Below are 13,805 nucleotides of genomic sequence, written 5' to 3' on the forward strand. Positions count from 1 at the left end.
ATATGCTGCACCTTAAAGGATTCACTCTGTCACACAATTTATAGTCGTCTGCATTGTACACGTGGAAGCAGTGGCCTGGTATTTAAAATAGTCGGACAGCAGTTGCTAGGAAGTGCATTGGCACCAGTTGAAACCCCATCTAAGGGAAGATCATTTTGATGAACGGCAGGCATTACAGAACATTCCGAACGAGGAAGAATGTTTTGGGAGGTAGTGCGGTGTAGCTTGAAGCAATACCGACAGTCAGGCAAGACGTTATGCGACTGTTTGCTTCCTCCAGATTCCTAGCACGTTTGTTTGCCATTGTGGGAAGGATGGATGCGTGGAAAGTAGGGAAGCATAAAAATAGTTTGTATGCATCAGGAATAGTAGCCAGATGTCAGGAACGCCATTAACCTTTGTCTTAGCCACTGAATTGTATGGTATAGCCGGGACTTCTGAAGAGATGCGAGACGATTATGGGATTGAACTAAATGCCGACAAACGGCAATTGAACACAAGACGTGGTGGAGACTCTCAAGAAAGGAGGCAAGTGGAAAATTCCAATGAAGACGACAGAAGAGGAAAACACAGAAAGGCCTCTACAACGTAGAATAAGCGACAGCTGTGTGAGAGGGGACCAAGAGAACATGTGGAGGGTCCCAATGGCAAGAAGGCAGATCTGAGTCCTTCCCTCGGGTACTGCGGATAAGCAAACTTATTTATGACGACTGATATTGTACAAGACGAGTTTATGGATAATATTGGTATAGGAAAATGTCTTTAAAGGAAATATTTACTAGGTTAATATTTCCAAGGGTCAACGGCCCTGCCGCAGTGGATACACCGGTTCCCGTCAGATCACCGAAGTTAAGCGCTGTCGGGCGTGGCCGGCATTTGGATGGGTGACCATCCCGGCCGCCGTGCGCTGTTGCCATTTTTCGGGGTGCACTCAGCCTCGTGATGCCAATTGAGGAGCTACTCGACCTATTAGTAGCGGCTCCGGTCAAAGAAAACCATCATAACGACCGGGAGAGCGGTGTGCTGACCACATGCCCCTCCTATCTGCATCCTGATCTGAGGATGATACGGCGGTCGGATATTCCCGATGGGCCACTTGTGGCCTGAAGACGGGGTGCTGCTGCTGCTTAAAACTTCCAAGCATGTGATGGACAAACAAGTTGTCAACGTACTTCAAACCTCAATAAATAGACCGTAGATTCTGGATGTAATTGTAAATGAATGTTACAAAACTGTGGGGATCTTCTAAGAAGTTCACACTGAGTGGCATCAAATCATCAAAAAACTCAAACATGTTTCCTGACTCCTTAAACTATTGTTGGATAATCCAGTCAGCTGTTTTATTGATGGAATTTAATTCATTTGATCCCTTTCGAAATTAGACAATTTCATCTTCATGAGAATTAATCACAGCAGTATAAATGGTAGACGCAAGGCCTTGAGGCCGCTGCCACGTCCGAATATGAAACTGAGTAATTTCGAAATCGATCCTATGCATTAAATACCATCAACTGAATTGACTATCTAACAACAATATATTGATGAGATACAGCTAAACACTCTTCAAGTTCCATCACTTAAGATTAAAACCGTAATGTCATATGACCCGCCAGCCTGGTGCGAGTTTTTTCACACCACATCCACACGTTTTTTAATGTTTGGATGAAAAACATTACCGTTATTTTATACATTCACGGACTGAAATGCTGTGCAGAACTGTACATACATCCTTTACGAAAGCGTTTCAAACGTCTGCATTACGATCACATGAGCAACCAATAAAATTGCTAAATATGATGCGAAAAATCCTGTAACAATACATACCATGAACAGATCCGACTCAGTCAGTTATATGTACCTACTGCCAAGAAAATCATTTAGGCCTCAGACCGAAGTTGCAGTGTATAAGTATTCCAGGCGGAGATAAATACAGAAAATAGCTAAATTCAACAACATATCTTATAACTATGCAAGCAGTGTATTAATTACAAATACAGTAGCTACGCCATCGCGGCACGTCATGCAGTGGGACGAAAGCATATGAACGCGCCGGCCGAAGTGGCCGCGCGGTTCTGGCGCAGCAGTCTGGAGCCGTGAGACCGCTACGGTCGCAGGTTCGAATCCTGCCTCGGGCATGGATGTGTGTGATGTCCTTAGGTTAGTTAGGTTTAACTAGTTCTAAGTTCTAGGGGACTAATGACCTCAGCAGTTGAGTCCCATAGTGCTCAGAGCCATTTGAACCATATGAACGCTCCAAATACCTCGTCGGTGCTGCGACGCCAAACAGAGGACAAGTTAGAATTTCCGACATTGATGAGAACTGGCGACGCGTTCCAGGAATACAAAGACGTCACTACCCTATACTGATAGTAGCCTACTTCACTCGAAGACTAACAGGAAAATACACACGGAAACTCCGCGACGGAAAAACGTTAGGAACTGGAGTGTTTATCGCTCAGCTCCCGTACCTTCCCAGCGATAATTACCACCAAAAAACTTCAAACCTATATACGCTATCACTCCATAGACTAAATGCTATGGTCCAAACGATAGACGTTCAAAAGTTAGTGGATGGTATCTTGAGTTTAATGTTTACTATACTGTAGCAAATAAAAATCAAGTGGAGACGAGAACATACGCGGAAATAGCAACGAATACCTTATGAGATGGAAGAATGTTTAAAATTTCACAGTCTACTATTAGAGTTTAGAGATTTTCTTGACTTATAAGACATTGGATGCTCTTTCTTATCTCTTTAAATTCATCAGTTTCCGACAAAGAAAATTTTTTACTGGACGTACTTGTCGCAGCGGTTTCTCAGAAACGTGTTTTAAACCGACCACCACTACAAATGTCGGTGGAATTTAGATGTGCCGTCACGCTTTATTTGGTTTTAGAACTAGAGTTTCCAAGACAAGTGGGGGGGGGGGGGGGGCACAATATACTTATCTTTTATCTTGGTGGTTTAGTTGAAGTCCAAAATGCGTTGTCCGCACCTCCAGGTTCGTTGAAGCAGCTCTGCATAAATTTTATAAGTAGTGTTCAAATGAAAAGGTACGGAACGTCGTATCAACCAAACCAGTTGAAATTTGCGTATACCACTATGGGATAACGTAGTGAGACGCTAAGGACATGACTGCAGTGTCGCCAACCCTTGCCCTTCCGCTACAAAATTCAAAGCTGTCACCTCAGAGCAGGCAAGGTGATGCTCACTGTCTTTTTTGATGTCCGAGGTCAGATACTCATTGAATTCCTCCAGCATTGAAAAATGACGTGTATTGGAAGACACTCCGTAGCCTACGCAAGTCGATCAAGAGTAAACAGCCTGAGTTACTCACGGAGGGTGTGATTATGCTCCAGGATAACACACGTCCACACTTCTCCAATGTCACACAAAGTGTAATGGCCGAGTTCAAGGAGAAGCGGCTAGACCATGGACCCTACGGCCCGGACACGTCGCCCTGCGACTTCCATGCGTTTGGTCTGCTAAAAAAAAAAAAACATCTCAAAGTGAAGCGCTTCAACTCGGACGACAAACTGGAGGACACAGTGGAGGACTAGCTCGAGAAACAATGGAATAGTTGTCTTAAGTATCTGGTGAAATGTTTTGAATGAAGGCTTCAATTATACCCACAGTGTTGTTTCGTATCTTTTCTTTTGAACACCCCTGATACACAACGGGTTTTGGGTAAGTAACCGAGATAATTAATCGAAGGCCGTCAGCTTCAGTAGAGCACATCCTCATTGTTTACTGTTACGCGTTTTCAATTTATATTTCGTACACATTACAGTTTAAACATGGGCGCTAACATTGTGTGATTCTTTAACCACACCAGAATAAACAAATACAGCTTTCTCATAACACGTCTGAGAAGCAACTCCTAACTCAGTTTTACTGTGCCATTTCTAAGAAGATGCTCGTTTCAAAGTCAATATATTTATTTAGAAGGTCACATGTACTTATTTAACTGCCGATCAAATATCAAACAGATGTTGGTAACCTTAAATGCCTCCACTTCTGTGTAATTATCAGATTCTATATAAATACAATTTAGCATTCCTTTCCAATAAACCGGATAGTTAAATCAGGATAATTCATATTGATACTCTTAAAGACAACTGTACATTTTAATGTTGTCTTTTTTATGAGTATGATTTTTTTAAAAGTTTTATATATCGCTTTAATATTACAAAATTCCAAAAGAGAAGTAAGGAATATTATTTGTGTGAATCAAGCGTGTTTTGAAAATTCCATTTGATGATTAATTTGCGTATTTAATACTTGATTTCCATCTAGACTCAATAATTTTGACGTAATCTAAAATGCATTATGTTATTAAGTCCCTGAAGTTTTTCACTGACATATGAGCTACCGAAAAGCAATACATTTTTATAAATACGTATATTCCGAAGCTAAGTGTATCACCTTTTTATTAATTTGTGCCTTGTGGAGACACAAATATCAAACTTGGACACCGCACATATAGTACTGCAATACCCAGACAACAATGGAAGCAGCTATTTCAATTATGAACACGATTTTGGCGTTGTTTTATTTCCTTTCGAAGACGCGAACTATTTCTGAATCAAAGCGACTCTTAAAGGAATCAGGACGGTGTCAGAACATCAAGGACCGTTCAGAATCACTCGCATTCTTCAACATGTATTAGTCGAAAGTACGAACGAAGGTGCTTTTATTTGGTTCAGATTTGCACGAAAGTTGCACAGATATAAACGCAGCTTTATTCTGTCATCGTCAGTTATTTCGCTCTCCAAGTACAAATAACATCTTTTCAAGAGACTATCAATGCAATTCGACTGATGTTCCAAGTCCTTTACTTTGTGTAATAATGTCAGTGTAATTGTCAAACCTCAAAAAAATCTATTTCTTCTTTGACTTTAAATTTTCCTTCCAAATTTCTCCGTAGTTTCTGTTACTGCCTGCTCACTGAAAGACTGAAAACATGGCAAATAGGCTACAGCCCTTTCTCACTCCACTCCATCCTCTCCGACGGCCTCCCTTTCGTATTCTTTCACTCATACCTGCAGTCTGGTTCTTATACAACTCTGCTATCGACAACGTAACAGAAAACTCTCATCAATATAAAGAACAGCAAGGGATGGAACAGAAAAATGAGATAAGAACAGTGAAGTCTGTATTCAGTATACACACATACTAATGCACGATGTCTTTCACACGCGCTTCGTACGGTGTCCGTTCAAGGTCAGCTTGTGCAGCCGAGCTCGATAGCGCCGTTGCTGCCCTGCAAACCGGCCGTCACAGCGTCACACAATGACTCACTCACAGTGAGAAAAACTTGCTTGTCGAAGTGCTTTATTTCCGTTTTCCATCTTCAGGAACGAGTAGCCGTGTCCACCGGCGTGTGGGCGTCGCGGCGCTTTCTCGCGGTTTTCTCCGGCGCCGCATTCCGGCAGCGGCGAGCCCGGCGCCGGCCAATCAGATCACAGGGTCAGCCGCGTTGGCTGCCAGCTGACGCTCCGGTGCAGCCGGGCCATGCGTGACGTCATGTGCTGCTGCTACTGCTGGCGTCAATTATTTAGCGCCCTGGCTGGGCCCACGAGAAATACGGGCCTCGCAGAGAACTTGTGACGTCACACTTGTCTGCTTGTCTGCCACACGTCGCGAACACTCAGCGCCGTGCAGTGCCCACGGCAAACCAATATGTAGTTGATAAGGTAACGCGCCCGTTTTCCCGGGTTCGATTCCCGGCGGGGTCAGGGATTTTCTCTGCCTCGTGATGACTGGGTGTTGTGTGCTGTCCTTAGGTTAGTTAGGTTTAAGTAGTTCTAAGTTCTAGGGGACTGATGACCATAGATGTTAAGTCCCATAGTGCTCAGAGCCATTTTGAACCATTTTTGATAAGGTACCCACACTTATCTTAGAAAATATATTAAGGAAAGGCAAACCTACGTTTCTAGCATTTGTAGACTTAGAGAAAGCTTTTGACAATGTTGACTGGAATACTCTCTTTCAAATTCTGAAGGTGGCAAGGGTGAAATACAGGGAGCGAAAGGCTATTTACAGTTTGGACAGAAACCAGATAGCAGATATAAGAGTCGAGGGGCAAGAAAGGGAAGCAGTGGTTGGGAATGGAGTGAGACAGGGTTGTAGCCTATCCCCGATGTTATTCAATCTGTTTATTAAGCAAGCAGTAAAGGAAACAAAAGAAAAATTCGGAGTAGGAACTAAAATCCATGGAGAAGAAATAAAAACTTTGAGGTTCGTCGATGACATCGTAATTCTGTCAGAGACAGCGAAGGACTTGGAAGAGCAGTTGAACGGAATGGACAGTGTCATGAAAGGAGGGTATAAGATGAACGTCAACAAAAGCAAAACGAGGATATTGAAATGTAGTCGAATTGAATCGGGTGATGCTGCGGGAATTAGATTAGGAAATGAGACACTTAAAGTAGTAAATGAGTTTTGCCATTTGGGGAGCAAAATAACTGATGATGTTCGAAGTAGAGAGGATATATAATGTAGACTGGCAATGGCAAGGAAAGTGTTTCTGACGAAGAGAAATTTGTTAACATCGAGTATAGACTTATGTGTCAGGAAGTCGTTTCTGAAAGTATTTGTATGGAGTGTAGCCATGTATGAAAGTGAAACGTGGACGATAAATGGTTTAGACATGAAGAAAAAAGAAGCTTCCGAAATGTGGTGCTACAGAAGAAAGCTGACGATTAGGTGGGTAGATCTCATAACTAATGAGGAGGTACTGAATAGGATGGGAGAGAAGAGAAATTTGTGGCACAACTTGACTAGAAGAAGGGATCGGTTGGTAGGGCATATTCTGAGGCATCAAGGGATCACCAATTGAGTATTGGAGGGCAGCGTGGAGGGTAAAAATCGTAGAGGGAGGCCAAGAGATGAATACACTAAACAGATTCAGAAGGATGTAGGTTGCAGTAGGTACAGAAATAGATGCTCGCTCCCTGTCGGAGATCGGCGCCAAAGTCTCAGCACGTGGCACAGCGGATCTTACGAGTGCCAGCAGCCGTCTCCGACAGGGAGTGAGTATCTATTTAAAATGAGTTTAATAATTGTTAACGGTGTGCCTAAACGTGTGCAAGCTCCGGACAGCACGTGGTACAATTAAGACCTTTAGTGAGTACATTTCCAAATACGTATTGGTTTCCCGTGGGCCCCGCACGGAGCTGATCTTTCGCCAATTATAGCGAACAAGGCGACTAGCGTGACGTGACAAGTTGGTTGCGGGGGCGGGGGGTAGGAGGTGGGGAGGCGTATTTCTCCTGTGGTCCTGCCTAGCACTCTCACGCAAGGTGAACCGCCTGCGCGTAGAGGTGTCATCTTGCTGCCAACACCCATAAAGGCGATGTAAATGTTATTCACGTGCAGAGTAACATCATGTCAAACCCAAAAATATGGACTCTTTGCTTAAAGCTTTCTGGTGAAGCTCTTCATTTTTTCCCTGACTTTGGTTGTAATGTATCGATACTCGATATCCGGAGCAAATATGCGTACTTCACGCTTGCTGGTAGGTGGTAGCGGCACATTCAAACGTGGTGTCGGCCCCTCACGCCGCGTGACGTCAGTGGTACCGCGGCGGACCTGAGGTGCAGCGAGGCGCATCTCGCCTTCCGCATAACTTCGGCCCCCTGTGATTAGTGCCAGACACTGCAATCGTGCCCAGATAAGCGGAAAACCGTGTCAGCCCCAATAGCCAATGATTTTCACTCTTGACGACGATGGCGGAGAGAGCCACCAAAAGCTCGAGTGTGTTATTCGAGATGACGCGGTTTGAAAACCGAGATTTCACTCGGGCATGCCACCGCGAGAGACTCCGGGGACACAAGTGCTCTAAATGTTTGGCCAGCGGGTATCTGAGGCTGGTCGTGGGTGCCAACACAGTATTCAGTAGTACAGTGCTTACCAACCTGAGGGATTAATCAAAAGGGTTCAGTTGTGTTTCAGTCACGACAGAAAATTAATTTTAAAAGATATAGCTGTCCTGGCTGAAAGTGAAGAAGATCTTGTAGTCCTATTGAATAGAATGGATAAAGTTATGGGGGAAGAATATAATATGAGAATTAATAAAGCAAAAACAAAAGTAATGGCATGCGACAAAAAAGATCAAGTGAAAGTCCAAGTTCATGTAGGCAATGAACTGCTTGAACAAGTTGATAAATTTACTTATCTGGGCAGTAATATTACCAGGGATGGAAGGAGCAAGGCAGAAGTGAGAAGTAGAATTGCTCAAGGAAAGGCTGCTTTTAACAAGAAGAGAAACATCTTAACATCTAAGAGCATCAGCCTTGAAATCAGGAAAAGATTTTTGAAGTCATATGTGTGGAGTGTGGCATGCTATGGGTGTGAAACATGGACTCTCGGGACAGAGGAAGACCAGAATCTAAACTCTTTTGAAATGTGATGCTATAGACGCATGCTCAAAATAAAATGTACCGACAAGGTCACAAACGAAGTGGTTCTGGAAAGAGCAGGTGAGAAGAGAAGCTTCTGGAGTTTCATTGTTAAAAGAAGAGTGCAATTTACAGGCCATCTATTAAGACATAAAGGACTCCTGAACACAATCATAGAGGGATATGTCGAGGGAAAAAGACCAAGAGGAAGACCACGACTGAGGTACATGGATCAAATCGTGAAAGATGTGGGATGTAACACCTATAAAGAAATGGAGAGAAAAGCTGAAAGACGCACAGAATGGAGACGAGCTGCCATTATAGATTTGCAAACCAATCCTTGGATTGATCACTACAGAAGAGGAAGATTACTATTATCAGTATTTCGTAAGAGTGTATTATTGATTACACAAATTAAGAGTAATTACTTTTTTATTTCAAATTCTAGCAATAATGCGTGACATATTGTGGTGAAATGAATGTATGAACACGTTATTCACATAATTGACCCACCACATATGCCGTATACTTTCCACAATGGATTTATGATAGTAAAATTGAGACATAACAGTGTCTCCCTCCTAAGAGTCGCCAGGCGCATTTTCTGTGGTGTTTCAACAGGTATATCGAATTTCGTTTTGTGGCTAGAGTCATCCTAAACAATTACTGCTCATCCTGTCTTTCATGTGACGCATAGCGCCAACAGAAAAGGTCGGTTTTGTTTACCGTTACAATCAATATTATTTATAAATCGGAATTTCACGTGCTCATTCAATACAGCGCTCCCAGATTAATCTAGCCCGGTATTAGTTTTATTATATGTGCTAACAAGTAACGTAAAGTCGAACAATAATCAGCAGCCGCGCGGGGTAGCCGAGCGGTCTTGGGCGTCTTGTGGCGGTCCGCGAGGCTTCCTCCGTCGGAAGTTCGTATCCTTCCTCGGGCATGGGTATGTGTGTCGTCCTTATCTTAAGTTAGTTTAAGATTAAGTAGTATGTAAGCTTAGGGACCGATGACCTTAGCGGTTTGGTCCCATAAGACCTTACCACAAATATCCAATAAACAGCAATCCGGCAGCGAGTAAGTGGCGCCGCGTGCTTGGCGGTAGCCGTCAGAGCGGGCCAGCGCGCTGCTGTCGTTGCTGCGGTACTGTTTAGGTTTCGTGTTTTACTCTCTCTGTTAATACATGTCGACAGAACGAATATCGGACACGAGTAATCTGGGACAGCTGTACCGAATACGGACGTAAAGTTCCACTTAGAAATAGTTTTATTTGTAACGGGAAACAAATCGACGCCTTCCGTCAACACTGGGTGATGAGCAGTAATTGTCTCGGCTGACTCCAGCTACACAATGCAAAAACGAAGTTCCATATACAGGGTGTTACAAAAAGGTACAGCCAAACTTTCAGGAAACATTCCTCACACACAAATAAAGAAAAGATGTTATGTGGACATGTGTCCGGAAACACTTAATTTCCATGTTAGAGCTCATTTAATTTCGTCAGTATGTACTGTACTTCCTCGATTCACCGCCAGTTGGCCCAATTGAAGGAAGGTAATGTTGACTTCGGTGCTTGTGTTGACATGCGACTCATTGCTCTACAGCACTAGCATCAAGCACATCAGTACGTAGCATCAAGAGGTTAGTGTTCATCACGAACGTGGTTTTGCAGTCAGTGCTATGTTTACAAATGCGGAGTTGGCAGATGCCCATTTGATGTATGGATTAGCACGGGGCAGTAGCCGTGGCGCGGTACGTTTGTATCGAGACAGATTTCCAGAACGAAGGTGTCCCGACAGGAAGACGTTCGAAGCAATTTATCGGCGCCTTAGGGAGCACGGAACATTCCAGCCAAGACTGGTGGATGGGGAAGACCTAGAACGACGAGGACACCTGCAATGGACGAGGCAATTCTTCGTGCAGTTGACGATAACCCTAATGTCAGCGTCAGAGAAGTTGCTGCTGTACAAGGTAACGTTGACCACGTCACTGTATGGAGAGTGCCACGGGAGAACTAGTTGTTTCCGTACCATGTACAGCGTGTGCAGGCACTATCAGCAGCTGATTGGCCTCCAAGGGTACACTTCTGCGAATGGTTCATCCAACAATGTGTCAATCCTCATTTCAGTGCAAATGTTCTCTTTACGGATGAGGCTTCATTCCAACGTGATCAAATTGTAAATTTTCACAATCAACATGTGTGGGCTGACGAGAATACGCACGCAATTGTGTAATCACGTCATCAACACAGATTTTCTGTGAACGTTTGGCCAGGCATTGTTGGTGATGTGTTGATTGGGCCTCATGTTCTTCCACCTACGCTCAATGGAGCACGTTATCATGATTTCATACGGGATACTCTACCTGTGCTGCTAGAACATGTGCCTTTACAAGTACGACGCAACCTGTGGTTCATGCACGATGGAGCTCCTGCACATTTCAGTCGAAGTGTTCGTACGCTTCTCAACAACAGATTCGGTGACCGATGGATTGGTAGAGGCGGACCAATTCCATGGCCTCCACGCTCTCCTGACCTCAACCCTCTTGACTTTCATTTATGGGGGCATTTGAAAGCTCTTGTTACGCAACCCCGGTACCAAATGTAGAGACTCTTCGTGCTCGTATTGTGGACGGCTGTGATACAATAGGCCATTCTCCAGGGCTGCATCAGCGCATCAGGGATTCCATGCGACGGAGGGTGGATGCATGTATCCTCGCTAACGGAGGACATCTTGAACATTTCCTGTAACAAAGTGTTTGAAGCCACGCTGGTACTTTCTGTTGCTGTGTGTTTCCATTCCATGATTAATGTGATTCGAAGAGAAGTAATAAAATGAGCTCTAACATGGAAAGTAAGCGTTTCCGGACACGTGTCCACATAACATATTTTCTTTCTTTGTGTGTGAGGAATGTTTCCTGAAAGTTTGGCCGTACCTTTTTGTAACATCCTGTATATGGTGAAACACCAGAGAAATTGTGCCTGGCGTCTCTTAGGAGAGAGACTCGCGTATCACATATGCCTACTCGGAGTTGTAGGTAGTTCCAGCAATACACCAGAAAAATTGCTTCGCTATTCACTTCGCAATGATAAACAAACTAATTCACAACACGATACAACAGTAAAATGGCTATGAGCACTATGGCACTTACCTTCCGAGGTCATAAGTCCCCTATAACTTAGAACAACTTAAAGCTAACTAACCTAAGAACATCACACACGCCCATGCCCGAGGCAGGATTCGAACCGGCGACCGTAGCTGTCGCGCGGTTCCAGACTAGCGCCTAGAGCCGCTCGGCCACCCCTTCCAAACAATAAGTATTGTGCACACATTTACAAGTGGTTGGGGAAACGGCCTTGCCGCAGTGGATACACCGGTTCCCGTCAGATCACTGAAATTAAGCGCTGTCGGGCGTGGTCGGGACTTGGATGGGTGACCATCCAGCCGCCGTGCGCTGTTGCCATTTTTCGAGGTGCACTCAGCCTCGTGATGCCAATTGAGGAGCTACTCGACCGAATAGTAGCGGCTCCGGTCAAAGAAAGCCATCATAACGACCGGGTAGAGCGGTGTGCTGACCACACGCCCCTCCTATCTGCATTCTCAACTGAGGATGATACGGCGGTCGGATGGTCCCGATGGGCCACGTATGGCCTGAAGACGGAGTGCTTTTTTTATTTTCAAATCGTTGATTTTAAACCGATTTTTCGCTGTTTCCAATGAAATGAATACCCCTGGCTGCATACAGGCGTTGATGTAAATCAACGGGGACAATTGAAAGTGTGTGCCCCGACCGGGATTCAATCCCGGGATCTTCTGACATGGCAGACGCTTATTCGTCTTTTTTTAATCTCATTTTGTTCGTTATATTTCGTTGCAATTGTTCGTGGCGGACGTCCCCTGACGCCCATTGAAGTTCATTTTTCATCCATTCACTCAGTTTTTTTTATTACAGAGGGCGGCTGTCATCTGAGCCACCGAGGACACAGAGGATAGTGCGACTGCAGGGCACGCCTCCCGTGAGACCCACATTCGCAACTGATTGTCCCGCATTATATCGATAGTGCCCCTGCCCATTATACTCATTACTCGCGGTTTTACTGCCGATTTCCGTAAGAGTTCGGGCACTGTTTGTGCATCTGCACACAAGAAGATGGTCAAATGGCCGTTGAGCCTTAACTACATATATATATTTCTCTGAGTGATACAGGGGAAGTCTACGCTCAATATAGATAGTTATCTTTCTTTCCTGAGGAGAAATTGTAGGTAGCACTAGCAATACACTGCGACTTGCTTCACCATTCTATAAGAAATGGTAGTTTGGAATAAGAAGTACCAATTGTCTCAACGTCTCCTTAGTTTGCCGTTTAATGAAACACCCACAAAAACAAAATATTATTAATAATTCATCATCTTAAAGATAAAAGTGTTCAAAAATATTGTTTATCGTTCTACAGTTCAGATAGGTGCTAATGTTAATGATGGGAGGGAGTAAGTGAGGGGGCGGGAGGGGAGGAGGGGGGGGGGGGATAATGGCCAACATCTGATTGCACGCAGGGGTAATGATCTCAACAAGATTGGGAACCAGTGAGTCCTAGTGGAATGTGGGAAACCGCTGAAGAACCACATCCAGGCTCGCCGACACAGCGGCGCTTGTCGCGGATTCAAACCGCGGACGGTGTGACTCTCCGTCTCCTAAGCGGGCGCCTGGACGTGCACGGTTGTCCGAGCTGGTCCCAAGCCAAGCATTTTGTATCGATAGGTTAACGTGGAAGAGTGTCCTACACAATCATATCCGTCTTGCCGTGGCAAAGAACAGAGGGTAGTTAATAATGGAAATGTAAATGAGCGTTTGTCGTAATTGGCCGGGACGCCCCTTACGGTGCAGGTCCGGTCACCTTGGTGCAGGTCTTATTACATCCGACGCCACATCGGGCGACCTGCGCCCCGGATGGGGATGACATGATGGTGAAGACAACACAACACCCAGTCCCTGAGCGGAGAAAATCCCCGACCCAGCCGGGAATCGAACCCGGGCCCCTTAGGACGACAGTCTGTCACGATGACCATTCAGCTGTCGGAGCGACATAATGATGACGTTTCTCTCCCTCTCCAGTTTCTGAAACTGGTGGCGTGTCCCCTTTTTGTTTGGCACAATGAACACTACGATGACAAAATAGCGCTTATCACATTAAACTGTCATGAAAATGTTGGGCGCGCACCCTGAAATGCAAACGACAGACAGATATCTAAGTATGGGAATGGAAATATTCTCGGGGAATTTCATTGACGAAACCTTCTCGGGTTATCAGCCGAGTCGTCGCAACGTTTCGGCGACTTTCGTACTTGTCATCTTCAGACATTGCCTGAAGATTACGAGAAGGAAACTTGACGAAGCTTTGC

The 13,805-nt window shown here is 44.7% G+C and overlaps 1 protein-coding gene and 1 pseudogene across 1 annotated transcript in view; one reads left to right on the forward strand and one right to left on the reverse strand.

Moving 5' to 3' along the window:
* Window positions 1–13,805, reverse strand: part of LOC126481388 (uncharacterized) — a 397,340-nt gene that overhangs the window by 222,269 nt on the left and 161,266 nt on the right. The window lies entirely within an intron of this gene.
* LOC126482931 (5S ribosomal RNA) lies at window positions 799–916 on the forward strand (annotated as a pseudogene).

Source organism: Schistocerca serialis, chromosome 5 (genome assembly GCF_023864345.2).
Source record: "Schistocerca serialis cubense isolate TAMUIC-IGC-003099 chromosome 5, iqSchSeri2.2, whole genome shotgun sequence".
Classification (NCBI taxonomy): Eukaryota; Metazoa; Arthropoda; class Insecta; order Orthoptera; family Acrididae; genus Schistocerca; species Schistocerca serialis.